Raw genomic sequence first — 17690 nt, 5'->3', positions numbered from 1 at the left:
GACGAGTCGGAATCTATCATTAGTCTCGGGCCTCCTCCTCTTTTTACTATTGGCTTTCCGTCACTGAATTGATTCCATGTACTAATGAAATGACTTGCAGATCATGAAAACCGGCCATAAGAAATGGCATTCCATGACTGAGAGCGTAAGATACCATGCATCATTAGCTCACTAACTATGAATACCATAAATTCACATGCACTGATTCAGCCTAGTGTTTATGCTGGAACGAGGTTCTTACGAAAAAAGACCGGACGAGAGGAGCCGGGAATTCTAGCAGTACTGCCAAATATATAAAAAAACTGAAAGAGTTATTTTCCTTTCTTATGGCTTGTGTGATGCTTTTGAAGATAGCCTCCTTGCTGGGTAAATATGTTGTTTCATGGCTGCTAGAATATGGATTAAGCGGAGACTCAGGAGCATCACACAAGCCATAAGAAAGGAAAATACCTCTTTCGATTTTTTATATATTTAGTAGTACTGCTCGAATTCCCGGCTCCTCTCGTCTAGTCTTTTTTCGTAAGAACCTTGTTCCAGCATAAACACTAGGCTAAATCAGTGCACGTGAATTTATGGTATTCATAGTTAGTGAGCTAATGATGCATGGTATCTTACGCTCTCAGCCATGGAATGCCATTTCTCATGGCCGGCTTTCATGATTTGCAAGTCATTTCATTAGTACATGGAATCAATTCAGTGACGGAAAGCCAATAGTAAAGAGAGGAGGAGGCCCGAGACTCATGATAGATTCCGACTCGTCGCTCTTTCTAAAATCCTGCCTATCATTCAAAAGAACATAGATGTAAGAGATAATCGTGCTGTCACAAGTGACGCGTGAATAGTTTCTTCTTACGTTAAAGAATCATGTAGCGATCCTCTTAGGAAACGATACATACTATCTTCAGCTCTTTCCACATTGATATGGGAGTGGATTATTTCATCTTCAGCTATTTTCACATTGATAAATAAGAGACATTTCTATTTAGGGTTATTCTCTATTTTCTCTTATTTTGTGATGTCCTAGGCTGGTCTTGGTTTCATGGAATAGTATATCTGACAATTATTTGCAATAAATTGATTTAAATTGGAAATGTTATAGGGCTGAAATGGAAAATGCAAGTATCATCGTCTGCTAAATTGTCTCGCCACCAGGAAAAGCATTATTACATTCAAAGAATGAGAATCATATGTGAATAACTTGAGTGGTCAAGACAGCTAGACTTACACTAGGTGCTCCATCTGTGGCCGGCTCACATTTTTAAGCTCAAGCACAGGAATGGAGGCAACTTCTAGGGTTAAAGCAACTAAAGCTTTTGACATGTCATCTTCTGGACGGTCCATGTTGTGCAGCATGTACTTCTATAAATTCTGAGTAAACTCTTTCATAGCATACGATGATACTTGCATTTTCGATTCAGCCCTATAACCTTTCCAATTTAAATCAACTTATTGCAAATAATTGTCGGATATACTATTCCACGAGATCAAGACCAGCCAAGGATACCACAAAATAAGAGAACAGAAAATAGCCTTAGATAGAAATGTCTCTGATTTATCAACGTGAAAACAGCTGAATATGGAATAATCTACTCCCACATCAATGTGGAAAGAGCTGAAGATAGTATGTATCGTTTTTTAAGAGGATCGCTACATGATTCTTTAACGTAAGAAGAAACTATTCACGCGTCACTTGTGACAGCACGGTTATCCCTCCATCTCTCGATGCTTCTGAGTCTCCGCTTCATCCATATTGTAGCAGCCATGAAACAACATATTTAGCCAGCAAGGAGGCTCTCTTCAAAAGCATCACACAAGACATAAGAAAGGAAAATACCTCTTTTAGTTTTTTATATATTTGGCAGTACTGCTCGAATTCCCGGCTCCTCTCGTCCAGTCTTTTTTCGTAAAAATCTCGTTCCTGCATAAACACTAGGCTGAATCAGTGCATGTGAATTCATGATATTCATAGTTAGTAGGCTAATGATGCATGGTATCTTACGCTCGCAGTCATGAAATGCCATTTCTCATGGCCGGCTTTCTTGATCTACAAGTCATTCCATCAGTACATGGAATCAATTCAGAAAAACAAGAATACTACTATGGGTATTTCTATGGGAAAGATAGAGATTTGTAATACATGACCCGTATTGGGGGTGGACCAATAAATAATTGTACATTGTCAAACAAATGATTCAAAAGTAACAAAATTGTATATAGCAGTGACGCTTCACTCTTTTGGTCTCTTACTCATGCTCTTTCGCTTGTCAACATCCAAGTATTTCTGCCTTAATCTTATTACCTTTGGTGTAACCCGCACAGAAAATACAAAGTCATCTCAAGCAATTCACCAAGTAAAATGATGGTGACAAACACAACTGCCATACACACAACAACCGGAGTACATATATACCGCTATTACATCATGAGGAAGATGGCACGAGAGAGAAGGTAAACTCATATTTGGCATATCGAGGACCGAGGATAATATCGGAATGTTGTATGAACTTACTTCAATAAGCTCGTATGGAGCAACATAACCTATGGCTTCTTCGAGAATCATCAGTTTAAAAGGAAACTTATTATAAATCACAGTAGAGAAATTGCCAGATCAAAACCATTTTTGGTTCTACTATCCAACGATAATCCACGTTAGGCAAATTTAACATGGTTGACCAAATGGATCTTGCAATTTCAGCACGCAACTAGCAGGAGTGACGGAAATTACTGCCAAAGACGAGGTGCCAATGTCTTCAGGATAGCTAGATCTAACATGCTCGACCACATAATACTAGCAATTTCAGTGCACGACTAGCAGGACTGAAGGAAATTACAGGCAGAGACAAGGCAGAGACAAGCTGACAATGCCTTCAGGCCTTTCACTAGTATAGAAAAAAAAACACATTCTACTGCTAAATCACACTGCAACTTCACTCGTTGCATTAGAGGATAGTCAATTCTTTTTACTGAAGAAATACCAGGCAAGGAGGAGACAACTTGACGCTTTCATCCTTGCAAGCAGCCCGCATATTGCTTAGTTCCTTAGTCCTTACTGGATTCACCTACAATAAGGAAAGCATTACGAGATAAGCCAAACTAGAAGCAGCATGTTGTACTTATTCCAGAAGCAAAAATCTCACATCAAGGTCAGAATCCCGTGAGTGTTCACCAATGATCATCCCAACATATGCCTGCATACCAATCAACAAGTAAATCAGTAAAATTTATGTAGGATAAATCTTAGTAGAGGAACATAAAAGCCTGCAAGAGACTAAGCAATGTGTATGACTCATTTATTATTAAAATACCTATTCACATCCTTTCTTATCTGTCTATTTTTATACTTACATATTTTCTTCCATGCAATCCAAGTCGGTCTTACAATTGACAAGTCAACTATTTATGAAGTATACAAGTCCAGATCTTCTCCTGAGTTAGCAATGCTCACTTTAGGTTTGTAATCATCAAAGACCGATGTAATTTGACAAATGAAGACACACAAGAAAAGTAAATGGACGTGTCAATTATAGGATCAGAACTAGAATGTGGAATGATGAGTAGAGACAATATGCAGATACATTATATGCTCCTAAAAATGGAAGTCAAACAAGACTTATTCATTCCACAAGAGAAAATGCATTAACACGTATAATCGGCTGTGAGTGACAACATCCATTCCCGGGCTCACAAAGAGAGTTCCATGAGCCTCTAAACTCATTAATGCATGAGCCGTGATCGTGCCAAAGCCCACGGATACCTGTCCAACAGAACCATGCATGCTTTAGTCAAGGACACTGACGGTACCAGAGAAAATGCGAATCTATATTTTGGCCAAAGCAACAAGAATATCATCATATACATAATGCTAAATATGCTCCAGGAAACAAAGAATAATACTTTTAATAGATCTACCAATAAAACACATCCTTCATTAGTTTACTCTGAACAAACATCCAGTGATAAAAGTGTGAATGTGGTAACATATTTAGATGGGGATCTGTAGAAGAAATCATTATCTTTCAGTCAGATCCATTTATTTGGTTTTGTAAATGACATTTCAGCAATAGTGAATCCCTGACTTTCCCTAGAAAGCCACGCACAAAGTAAGGGCCCCCTCTTATAAAGTGGACTCTGCTCGTGGTCATGAGGTTCTTAGGGTGGATTCTCACTCTAAGTGATTTGCACAAGGGACAGAAGGCTCTCACTCATAATGTCTATCAGTGAAGTGCTTATTGGACGGTGTCTAGTCCTGTCAAAAGCGCGATACAATCGCATGAGATGCAAATCACATTGTCTAGTCCTATATTTGAAGTGTCCACCTCTATCAACGTACCAGAAATGACATTACAAGTAGAGTAGACCTTAGGGAAACATTATGGGATCAAGGGTGACTGATAACTCTTATTTTTGGTCAATAGCAATTTAAACCAAGAGATTTCCTATAAAACAAAGTGTTAGTATAAAAGAAGTTTGCCTCATGAGATCGAAATCATGGCACAAAGACTTACCAATACTCCTTTCCTCACATTCCCAAGAGGGCCTCGGTGCTTTGCAAAGGCTGCAGTATTCGGATAAAAACAGACAAAAGCAAGACAGAGCAACGACCAGCAGAAAATAAAATCCCATCTAATCAAATCTGAAAATGCAGATGCAAGTCAGAAACTGGTGCAACCATACTCAAAAATGTGCTCATTGCGTGCAAAATCGCATTTGACTTTAATGCCCCGTCGTAAAAAACAATGTTTAGTCAGAAACACGAGAAAATTTAGAAGCAGGTAAACAGCAGATGGAATATCTTCAATACTTCTTTGAAGTGCAGTTCATTGCCACACCGGATGAAGCCTGTCTACAAGCCACCGCGAAATTGGGAAATGAAATAGTGGAAAAACACATCCATGACTAAATAAAGTCCAGGGTGCAATGTCTTCTTTATCTTTCTGATGCATATATACAGCTCTTTTATTAGTCAGAGAGACTAATGCATTGATCCACTGGCTAAATGTAGAAGCACGAATGAATTTAACTTCAACTTAGGTGTCAAAAACCTATCGGAAGTTAATTTGGTAGATCTATTGTCTATGGAGCCTAATTCACCTCAACATAGTTGTTGGGATAATCACCACCAGTAACTCATAAGAGCGACCGCGGTACATTTATTTAGCATGGCAATTGGGGAAAGGAAAAGTAAAACAAGAATCCCATGGTAGTATATAGCTTCCAGCACGATAAACATACTCAGGAAAGCACGATGCATGAATCCAGTTCCTCTTGTATCACTGCTGAAGACACTCCTGTACCCAATCAGGCCCCTGAATAACCATATAAGATTTACCAAAGTGCATATTAAATATGACGCTCTCAATTCATACTTTAACATGGTACACCAAAGCAATGAGCAAAGAAATATAATATTGCAATGAGCAATTCATTAGCAGAAGATCGTCCAGTCATATATACCCCTAATTATCTAGATATAAATCAAAACTAACGCAAATGTACAGAAAAACCAAAAAATCTAAGGGGCCTTCTTGTGAAATTCACATTTAAGCAGATCTAAGACTTCAGCAAGAGTAAATTAGGCTCGGAGCTTCGGCCATTTTAAACAATGTAAATGCATCCAACTCCAAAAAGGTTGGAGTGGAAATCAAGAAAATTCAACTTGTGAAATGCTCATCTCATGGCTATATTCCATGTCAAAGTCGCAATCACCTCTCTGTTATTTTCTGACATATTACATTTATTCAACTTCTGCACTACACGTTAGAGGTGGATGTTTCACGTTCCACACTTTTGATGTAGAGTAAACATAAATGTATTGACCGACACTCCAATTTTTGTCATGAGATTAGCACACGCGTTGGCACCTTCTTAGATCCCATGTCCATTTTCTCGTCAAAAATATATTGGAGGGGCATAAAAGGAACACGTATTCATCAACGGAAAAATTTTTTTATCTTCCTGACTAGAAATCCTGCATGAGCAATTATCTGCAAACAAAACAGCACTATCCCAGTCGGAACTCTTAGAAAAAACTTGATGATAGATGAACTTCAACATAATCCAGTATGCACAGCTCATGTTAAGCTCCATATATCACAAACTTCAACATCACAAACCGTACATTATCTTTGGGGGAATATAAGCTGACCCTTTAATGACAATATGTAAAAAATTGCAACATGAGATATTACAAAGTAAAAATCACAATGAGATGGCAGCATAAACTCGAGCACTCAAAATTTAGTGAAAGCAAAGAAAAGAAGATTCAAAACTTACATGTGTACCATCAAGTCCTGCAAATGGAGAGTTATTTACACCGAAAGTCATAGAAACGGTTGGAGGATCCAACTCGATAGCAGGCAATGGAGTCATTACCTGGATAGGGAGAAGAAGATCAGTTCATACTCGAACCTACAAGGTCACATTAGATAACCTTAATGCTCAAGCCTTCGTAGGATTGTAGATGCTGTGTAGAATGCATTCTGTGATGCATCAGGCTGGCTCGTATGAAAAACGGCGACAACAAAATTCAAGATTGCACAGCATGATTTTCATTGCAGTAGACTAAAGTCAAACGGTGAGTTAACACAGATTAACCATATCACCAATTAACCGGCAAAAGAACCGGAAACCTGTATCTCAAAATTACCAACAACTATCAACGGATATTCCACGTGATTACTTGAGACTCTTCCCAGAATTGTCAGGTGCATCCCTGACTACCTCATTTTATGTCCGATTAGCACAAATGTTCAGAAAACACAGACAGCTCCGTCGATCTAATAAATAGGTTGCAATTCCTACACTCATCTTTATTTAGTTCCAGATTGTCTTCTCTTTTAAAGTATTCTACGTTGGTTTTATGTCCTTTTCTGAACTCTTGGTATCACGTGTTCTGTTTACCGAAGTTTTGATGGATGATACACGCTTTATTTCAATCAGCTTGCTTTCTAATTCATGCATGCAAAGGTCAATCCACAGATAAAAAAATGCTTTGCTGTTAGTTTGCAGTCTATGCTTACAAAGAGGAAGCAGCCCATCAAATTTCCCACCAAACATTTGTGAACAAGATGAGAATAAATTCATCAGCCTTAGATATTTCGAATTTGTTAAGATGAGCTTTCTTTCTGTTTTTCCTCCACCCAGAGCAACATGGTGGGAATAATCAATTCATTAACATGATGAGAATCAATTGTTCCATCGCCAAGAGGATATTAGTAAATTCTTATATATTGCTCAGGGTGATTGGGACATTCTAAATGTAATTTACAAAGTTGAAATTCTTACAGTTAAATATAGTTTAGCAACTTTCACAAAGGTCCTTCGATTAGTCTTGAAAGTCTACCTACATTTGATTTCTCATACTTTCCTCTCAAGATTTCTAGCATTTCCCCTCTTTCATCTATTTATAGAAGTTCCGTGCCTTCTTGATTCCTGTTCATTACACAGATCTAGACATCATTCTCAATCTCAACGTATTCTACCTGAGTTATAAACACATTCATCATGTATGGTATCCTCGCTACTTTTTTAAACAACAAAATTTCCACATCGTCTGTTGGAATCATCCAAGAACCTTATCAGCGCCTTTAATGTACTCAGAAGATTGACTATGGGAAATGACCGCATAGTAGCTGGATATAGGTCGCAAACCCACTCATCTAACGATATTGTGAATCCCCCAAGAATAGGAGAAGCAAGAGTTAGACATGTAATTTATGTTTACATGTTGACTTCCATGTTTTATTCTACTCAGTTTCACTCCATCAAGTCTTATCCTAGACAATTTTTCTGATGCACGCGTGAGACTCAATATAGGCAATGGCATCAACTGAAATCTATGAAAAACAGAAACTAGATAAAGGCTTTGGATAGAGAAACCAGAATAATAGGCATCTACATATAGTAATAGGTGGCATATTATCAATTACAATGCTACCACTGAGAATTTCTCAACTAAGAGAATGATGGTGCAATCTCTGCTAACTTAAAAGAAATCTCGATTGACCACAACCAATGCAAGCTTTAACACCGACTACAGAAATAAAATCACTCAAGGTGAATATACGTTGTCAAAGTGCATACCGTAAATGTAGAATCTAAAAGGCCAAGCTGTCTAAGATAAAGAACACGTCCTCAACATATATAATAATTGACAATTATAGGCTCACAGACCTCCATGTTAGCAACTGTATGAACTGCGAATGGGCTCGCTAGCCCAGCCATCGATGTAATATCACCTGCTCCAGCGGTCTCAATGAGAGCCATACTTGTACCCTTCTTCATGAGCTTTAGAACCTACATTCTCACAATATTCAATGCCAAAATTGATGCACGTCGGTGAGTCCACAATCAAAGTACAGATATTGAGCAAATTACGAAGGTGAGTCCACTATCAAAGTACTGATATTGAGCAAAGTACGTATTCAAAGACATTCATTAAAAAGAATGAAAATAAAGAAGAGCAAACTTAGGTGCTATAGATGGGAGCTTCTGGCTCATTCCTTTGGCGGCGAGTGAAATCAAGATATCAAAACAACACTCTAAAGCATGAATAAAGGGTGCAACCAAATTTTAACCACAATGGGGATATTTTCATCTTCCAAATGAGGCACTGGCGAGAGGCACAAGCCATCATAAACTAAATTCCATACTGAAAGTAGATACCACCTAAAGCAAAGAGGAAATGTAGAAATATCCCTTTGTTGGCTAGGCAGAGAGTGACATTCTCCTTGGTACTGCTTGTCACAGGATTTTGAGATGCTGGATTCTCATTGCAGTCAATAAACCTCAACATTAGTTCTCTTTCCATGGTTCAACAACAGAATCAATGGCAAAAACATGCCTCTCCTGCACACAATCCTGTAAACCATGGGTCTGAAACGTTCTTCCGGGAAATAGTAAGCGGACCTTTCCCTCTTCAATTTTCTGAACCCCAGACTCTGTGTTACGAATTCCAAGTACTTTATTGCCCGCACGAACCATTCCAGAAGATACACGACCGGTCAATATTCTCCCAAGGCAAAGGTCCCGTTCCATCATGGAAACCTGATTAAAAGCATAAGTCAATGAGAATAATAGCAATTTGTAAAGTGATAAGAAATTTCAAAATTGTGTCCACAGTGACTTAAACGACATGTTGCTTCCTCATCCAGTATTGAGGACGAGAAATGGAAGAAAAGCACAATGAAATTAATGAGAAAGGCCAACCCATAAACCATTCTATACAAACCATCATCTGAAAGGGCGCATCAAGACTAGCATTTGGTGACGGAACATGCCCCACGATAGTATCCAGCAACTGTGACATATCCCTGGCACCAGCCGGAGGATCTTTTGTGAAGGTAGGGGAAGCCCAACCTTCTTTCGCAGAAGCATAGAGGACAGGAAAGTCCAAATGTTCCTCTAGATAAAAGATGAACGGAACAAAATTTCCCTTGAGGCAAAAATGCGGACTGGAAAATAAACTTCACAACATATGTCTACACACCCGTCCCGCCAAGACTTGCAAAAAGATCAAATACCAGGCTCTCTACTTCATTACATCTCTCCTCAGAAACTGCAGAAAATTATCAAGAATAACACAACCCCCAACCAAAGACAGGAAATATACATGAAACTGAAAAGCCACTCTTATACGCTTGCAATGACAGACCAGAAGATGGACAATCTATAAAGAAAAGGAAAACCCTTGGTGATAGGCACACCCTAGGAAAAAGAGCTACCGTAGCTGCCAACCACCTTTACACTAGTACATAGACATGAAAGATGTGGGTATCAACCTTCTCGTTCCTGGGGATATGATGGTTGACTACATTTGAATGAAAGGTTGGAGAAGGAATTCATGCTTGACTTTAGATTTGAACGGTAAGTAGATAAAAATATGCCTTCACCACTAAAGCAGTTGCTATCATTAAATGACTATATGTGAGTTTCACTAAGTTAATGCACAAGTGAAATCATTTAAAATGACGAGGAATTGTACCAGAAGGTCTGTCTGCTTTATTTAAGAGGAGGATAGGCCGTATACCACACTATAAGGCTATTGCCAGAACAAACTTTGTCTGTGCAAGCGGACCTTCACCAGCATCCACCAATAAAACTGCTCCCTCCACCATACCGACTAGTCGCTCAACCTATAATCAAGCAAGGATATTCAAATAAGCACATTCATAACACAGTGCACGAGAAACCAAGGCCAACAAACAAAGAAGCTAATGACCCGTTGACGTAATAAATCGTATAATGCTTGCTTTTGAGATAAGGTGGAATCCATCTCTTGCCATTCCGCCTATCCACTAGACTTCAAAGAAAAATTTCAAGCCTTCACGAAATAAATAAACTAGAGCGTGAATTCCCACATAAATGTAAGGGGTGATAAGTGGCACCTTGTATGCTACAGAATGGGGGTTGTGCCGTTGGAGAAATCCTCATTCCCCTAAGCCTGCATTCACTGCAGTCATTTCTGTTGTCATCCATTGCTCAGAACTTCGATTCCTTTCCATTTGTTAATATCATTATCATCTTTTAAATGGGCTTAATTCCCTAAAAAATCCCAAACTTTGGGTTCAGTCCCAAATTTATCCTGAACTTTTTTTTTGTCTAAAAAAAAATCCCCAACTTTTAGTTTTGTCCCAAATCTACCCGGTTAACTTTCCGTCCACCAATTACTGTTAGTTGTCCGACGTGGCATTTCCACGTGTGCATTTTTTCTTTCATTTCCCTCCACATGTCAGTCCACGTCACCTTCATTTTCATCTGTTTTTCTTCTCTCCCAATGAACAGTGAGGAGAGTTCCAGTTTATTCACTGGACTTGATGAAGGATCACCAATTTTCCAGTCCTCTAATCAAAACCTCCACATGTTGTTCTTTTTAATTCTCCGTGCGCAACAAAAATTCAAGAAATGAAAGAACTCTTCAACAGACTAACAAAGGGAAAAACAAAAAAACTATATATCAGTAGCAATTCAGTCGGCGACTCCAAAAATCAACATCCAACTTGCAAATTGAAAAACTGGACAAAAATCAAACTGTGAAGGTGAAATTCGACGAAGAAGACGATGAACAGTGAGGGGCCTCACAGTTCTTCTTTCCCGTCAATTATGCAGTGAAATCTGCTGCGAGCAAGATCGCCGTGGAGGAGCTCAACCCGAAGCGGTTCGCGAAGCCGGCGGAACAGCCTCTGTGCATGACCGAGTCGACGCGGAGAGAGCCGAGGAAAAAGACTGAGTCGCGAGTCACAGCCGAGTTGATTGCAACCGACTCGTGGTTGATCGTGACAGATTCAATGTGGTCGAGCTCCTTTTCACACACCCATTTCCATCCAAACCCTAGCTAATAAAGCACACATCCAACACTTGCTCCGCCGCCAAAGCCCCACTGCCGCCAAGATCTCAGGCGAATCGCCGAGCCTCCTCCAACACCGCTACAAACCCACCTGCCTCAGGAGTGGTGGCTGTGCTCTGTCTCCTTGCCGTTTAAGTCTCTGCCTCGCACGAAGGCATGCCACTGCGACTTGCGCCTCGATTCGAGGTCACTCATTGTGTCACGACGAGGGATCGAGGCTGCCGACGCCATGGGCAACCTCGTCGAGGCCGCCATTTGGACGTGGAGACCATCTGATTGAGGTCGCGACCGCCGCGCTGACCTCGGATCCTGGTCGGCCATGGCGTCGCAACCTCGAATCTTGGTCGCGAATGCCACCGCGACACCCTTACGGCGACAAGGAGCTGAGGTCGGAGGGATCGTCGGAGGTTGTGGTGCAGCTCGGAGGTCTGGGTGGTGATAAGTGAGAGCCGGTGAAGCTGTGGCGGAGGAGTCCGTGCGCATCAACAGTGAGTAGCAGCTCGGGCGCAGAAGGGAGAAAAGAGAAAAAAAAAATAGAGAAAAAGAAAAAATGACGTGGAGAGAAATGAAGGAAAAAAAGGTACACATGGAAGTGCCACGATGCACGACTAACGGTGATCATCGGACGGACGGAAAAGATAACAGGGCTAGATTTGGGATAAAATTAAAAATTAGGAATTTTTTTTAAATAAAAAAAAATTCATGATAAATTTGGTGCTGGGCTTAAAATTTGAGATATTTTAGAAAATTAGGCCCTTTTAAATGAACGATCCAACAAGGAACTCACAAATTCAAATAGATTTTTCTCTGTTATGATGAGAGGAAGCCTATCTTAGTCAAGTAAGGCCCCAGCCCGGAGAAAATAGGAATATAAGTATGTATTCTATCGCAGACCTATATATATTAGAAAGAACAACTTTTATTTAGCAGCTGTATCAATTATCATACCTCACCACCAAAGTCTGCATGTCCGGGTGTGTCAACCATATTTAGCTCGACGAGGGAGAGGCCCATGCCGGCGGCCCTGCAGCCGGTGCCGAGCTCGACGGCGCGCTTGCCGCTGAAGTCGAGGAGGTCGGCGTAGGGGTTGGTCGGGCGGCGGGCCGGGTCGGGCCGGGACCAGCGATCGAGGAACTTGACGAGGACGAGGGAGCAGGGCCAGACGGAGGTGCCAACGTGCATGGAGCCGTTGTCTTGCTGGAGGGAGAGGCGCGCGTCGCCCACTGGGAGCTCGATCACCGGCGAGTCCGTGAACTTCATCTCTGTCTCTCTCTCTCTCTCTCTATCTGCGCTCACGTGTGTTGTCGGGTTGAGGACTCGAGACTTTGTTTTGGGCTTGGGCCGTTGATTCACATACATAACATTCGTTCCTAGGAATTACATTTGCAAATGCTAAATCTAATCTTTTTAGTTCTTCTTCGTATCTCTGATGTAATTCTCATTAACTATTTAACTAGAGAATAGATACCCTCGCCGGCCACAGACGAGGGATGGCCTTGCCCGGGTAGGGCAAGGGTCGCCTCACCTAAGCGCCGGCGGGGGTGGTCCTTGCCAAATCTGGTAAGGGCGACCCTTGCCCAGCCCTCTCCGGACATGGCCAATGGCTAGCCATAGCCTGAGACCGACCTCCAGCGAAAATGAAAGAAAAAAAGAAAGACAAAAGGAAAAAAAAATTAGAAAAATAAAAAAAATTCTAAAAAACATTGAGAGCCTGATTTTATTCCCTTGTGATATAATATTGTGTATTGTGAGCTTGATTTTATAGTCACTTTTTCTTTGTTTGTGTCGTGCGAGCCTGTTTTTATAGTCACTTTTTCTTTGTGTATTGCGAGCTTGATTTTATTCACTTTGTGATACTTTTATGCAAGTTATTAGTACTCACTGCAATCCATAATCTGGGGAATATACAAGTGTGTTGGCGGTGCTTATTTATTGATAATGGAATCTATCAGCTTTGGGTGGAAGCAACACGTGTTTCATTGTAACTACTTACAATATTATTGGGGATTGGTGGCTATTAGTCTAGGAGAGTTGGTGTAGGCTTGACATAAGCCGAACCAATTGTAAAATCTACGTGCATCATCTTCGAACTCTTTACTTAGTTCATCATTTATCTGATAGAAGCATCTTACATATGATATTATCGAATTTTTCCCGCATTTATCAAACTTTACTTGAGTTATTCCGCGAAAAAATTGTTAAGTTTTGTAAATCAACCTATTCACCGCCTCTATGTTGCATAGTTAGCCTCAACAATCGGTATCAGAGCCTGTGTTACTTGTTATTTGAAGTGATTTTACTTCTATGAAGGTCAATCTACTATTATACCTACATACTTCGATGGAACTAATTATAGTTAATACAAGATGAAAGCATTATCTAATTGACAGATCTTGCAATGTGGCATATTATCCAAAATGGTTTGGATGTTGTTCAACCGGAGAGACATCTGTTCCAACTATATCATCAGGCACTGAGAATTCAACCGATCAATCAACAACTCCGCTAGCAACAATTACTCCAGAGGAATTGACTAGGATACGAGCTTTAAATGACAAAGCCTTACATGCATTATATTGTGGTTCATCTCCTTCTAATTCCAATCACACACATTCAAGTACCACGGCCAAAGAAATCTGGGACTAACTTCAAGTCACCTTTGAAGGAACTAATAGAGTTAGAGAAACCAAGATAAAGATACTACTTGGAAAGTACGAAATCTTCAAGATGAAGTCGGACGAGATAATCACAATACCATACATGAGGTATAATGAGATTGTAAATGGCCTAGCCAATCAAGGGAAGACACACACTAATAAAGAGAAAGTGAACAGATTTCTAAGAGCACTTCCAAAGGAATGGAATCACGTGAAGATATTTATTCAAGAAATGCCTTGAATTCAATCTCTATTAATGGATGGATTGATAACCTTGATGGCATACCTTCAGAATGATGAAAATAGTAATAAGGTAACAAGTATATTGTTTTTAAAGCCAATACAGTAGATGTAGATGACTCAACATCATCCGGCGAAGACAACGAAGATAAGGAGGTGGGTCTATTAACTAGAAAATTCAAAAGGTTCATGAGAAAAGGTAGGAATTTAAAAGGCAAGAAGCAAATTAAGGAAACCGAAGAAAGAAAATTCTCCAAACACAAAGAGGACAACAAAGGTAAGAACGTCATTTGTTTCGAGTGCGGTAAACATGGCCACGTCAAGCCTGATTAGCCCTTTACTCAAGAAAACAGAAGGGAAAAAGAAAAAGAAATCATCGAAAGCCGAATTACGGAGCGACACCGAATGTGATTTCAGCAATGATGAGGAAGAGGAGTAAGAAAATCTATGTCTAGAGGCCGACACTCCATCCGAGGAAGTAGATGTAAGCAAATACCAACTTGCCGATGATGAAATGGAATATTTCTTAAAAGAAATATATGATGAGCATAAAAAAGGCATAAAAAAAGGTTTTTGAATTGAAAAAAGAAGTTTCCAAACTAAAACGACAGGATATTTTGCAAAAAGAGAAAATAAATCGTCTGAGATTTGAGCTTGCAGCAATTAATGTGGAGCTAGATATTTCACAAAAGAAAAGTTCATTTATTAAGGAAGAGATCTCTAAGATCATCAAAAAATTATGTCTTGGATCAAAAGCTCTTGAACATATTTTGTCTATACATATTCTTATCATAATAAATATGGACTATTTTTTCAAAAGGAAAATGTGATTCAAATTCCAATTTCAAAGGTCAAGGAAAGATCGAAACAAAAACATTTTGTTTATGCATACAAAATCATCGTGGAAAGTAATTTGTTAAATCTATAGGTAAGCAATTTTACAATTGTTCTAATTGCGGAGGTCGTAATCATTGTAAGCAACAATATACAAAAGAATTAAAAATGGTAAAAAAGAATCAACTGGAAGTTTGATGCATCAACTAACGGAAAAGGACCAAGTTCATTTGGGTACCATATAAAAGATGAAGTTGTTATTTCTTGTTGGAGTCGAAGGAAAAAAAAATAACAAATGGTTTCTTGACAATGGGTGCTAGCAGGCATGTGACCGGAGATTCTACCAAGTTTATAGGCCTTTAATGAAGGTAATGTTACTTTGGAGGATGTGTTAAAGGCAAGATCATTGGCAAATGGATCATTAAACTCGGAAATTTAGTCATTGAAGACGTATTAATTGTCAAAGAACTCAACTACAATTTATTGAGTATGAGTCAACCATGTGATAAAGGTTTAAAGATCAAACTTGAAGAAGGTATGTGCGTTGGGGTAAGTAAAGATAAAACTCAAACATTTACAGGAAGATGTCACGGTAATGTTTAGACGGAGAATTTGATTCTATCAAGTTTCTCATCACTATCAAAGACGAAAGTGGTTTATGGCAAGAAAAACTTGGTTATATCATAAAGAAACAAATCTTAAAGCTATCAATTAAAGAACTAGTACGAGGTTTGCCTAAATTAAACGAAAAGTCTGATTTATGCAATGCATGTCCATTGGGAAAGAAAGTTAAAAGCTTATTTAAATCTATTAACTCTTTCTTTACTAACCGAATTTTGCAGCTTTTACATATGTACTTGTTCCGACCAACTTGAAGCTTAAGCCTCTATTGTAAGAGATTTTGCTTGGTAATTGTAGATGATTATTCTAGATTTTCTTGGGTGCTTTTCCTAACTCATAAACATGAAGCATTTCAATCCTCTGTTTAGGGTTGTTTTCGATATTGATAGAAAATTAAAAAGATGTGAAAATCAGCTTAGGATTGCATTTAGGTCACATCTAGGCGAGTATCACATTATAGGATTAATTAATTCATGATTATTTAGTATTTATCATTTAGTCTAATAATTCAAGTCTAGTTTAAATTAGTGCATAATTGTATTTTTTTTTACATCTCATGGGGTCCTGTCCCAGGGTTCAATGACAACAAGGCTTGTTCATTTTGCTCGATGTACTTTATTTGATATTGCTCGATTGTTGCTTGATTTAAATTTTTAGTGCTTATGCACCTGTGCATGGTCATCTTTTACATCTTAAGACGATTTAGGGAAAATAATATTTGTATAGATCGAATGCGAATTGTTTAGATAAAAGAGATAAGGTACCGAAAGGGTATTAGATTCATCTAGCGTAACCAAGTTCCCAAACTCGTGAAACTTTGGTGCGCAGGAGTAAGGCGGGCTTCCACATCTTACTAGGGCTCTTAACCGGCACATAATAAGTTAGTGGAGGGTCCAAAGTAAATCAAGTTAATTAATGAAAGTGAAAATCAAGTTGTGCTCAATAGGACTTGGGAGGCATGTTCTAGGCGGAGGTGCCACCTCGTGAGAGGAATCATTTACGCCCCCCTTAGCAACCCGTCAGCTCCCCTCGGGATCTCACCTCAGGAGGGTTAGGTCAGGAGGGCATGTCGTCATTCAATGGCAACTTAACACAGAGTCCCCGACCAAAACAAAAACACGGAGTCTGCATTTTTGTTTTATCTTTTAATGGCTTAATACCCAAAAAAATCTCAAACTTTAGCTTTTGTCCCATTTCTACCTTTTGTTTCATAAAAAACCTTCAATTTTAGGTCATATCCCAGTTCTACTCTTAACTTTTTTTTGTTCCATAAAAAACTCTCAACTTTAGGTCTTGTCTCAATTTTACCCTAAGCTTTTTTTCGCCTTATGAAAATCCTCCAACTTTTGATCTTATCCCAATTTTACCGTCCACTCTCAATTTTACTGTAAAATTTTTATAGTCTCATAAAAAACCACAAAATTTTACTTGAATCACAAATCTGACTCCATTAACCCTCCGTCCAAAATTTCTCGTTGATAAGCAAGATATAGAAATCTCTCAAGCAAAAGCTGTTTGAGTGTACCAAGCACTCTCTGACCGCGAGAGATGGAACATTTCCAAGCATGAGAGATCGATAAGCGCAAAATCCCAAGAGCGATTTTGACGGAGGGTTAATGGAGATCTTTATGAAACAAAAAAATTAGAGTGAAATTGAAATTTGACCTAAAGTTGGAATTTTTTTATGAAATAAAAAAAGTTTAGAGTAAAATTGGTACTGAATCTAAGGTTGAGGGTTTTTTATGAGACAAAAAAGGTTTATGGTAGAATTGAGATTGGATCTAAAGTTAATGGTTTTTTATAAGATAAAAAAAAGTTTAGGGTAGAATTGGAACATGACCTAAAATTGGAGGTTTTTTATGAGATAAAAGGTAGAAATGGGATAAAAGCTAAAGTTTGAGATTTTTTTTGGGTATTAGGCCATCTTTTGATGGAAGGGCAGAAAGTTGAGAAATATGATGCGGAACATTTTGTAATGATTTAAGAACCTTTGA

General features: G+C 39.0%; 1 pseudogene; it reads right to left on the bottom strand.

Annotated features, from left to right (window-relative positions):
- Positions 1 to 2690: 2690 nt before the first annotated feature.
- On the bottom strand, positions 2691 to 12334 carry LOC115682327 (uncharacterized; annotated as a pseudogene).
- Positions 12335 to 17690: the final 5356 nt, after the last annotated feature.

This window comes from Syzygium oleosum, unplaced genomic scaffold, assembly GCF_021117445.2.
Source record: "Syzygium oleosum isolate NSW1041296 unplaced genomic scaffold, Sole_v2.1 Sole_v2.23, whole genome shotgun sequence".
Taxonomy (NCBI): domain Eukaryota; kingdom Viridiplantae; phylum Streptophyta; class Magnoliopsida; order Myrtales; family Myrtaceae; genus Syzygium; species Syzygium oleosum.
The sequence above is the reverse complement of the archived record's forward strand: the minus strand, read 5'-3'. Positions and strand labels throughout refer to the sequence as shown.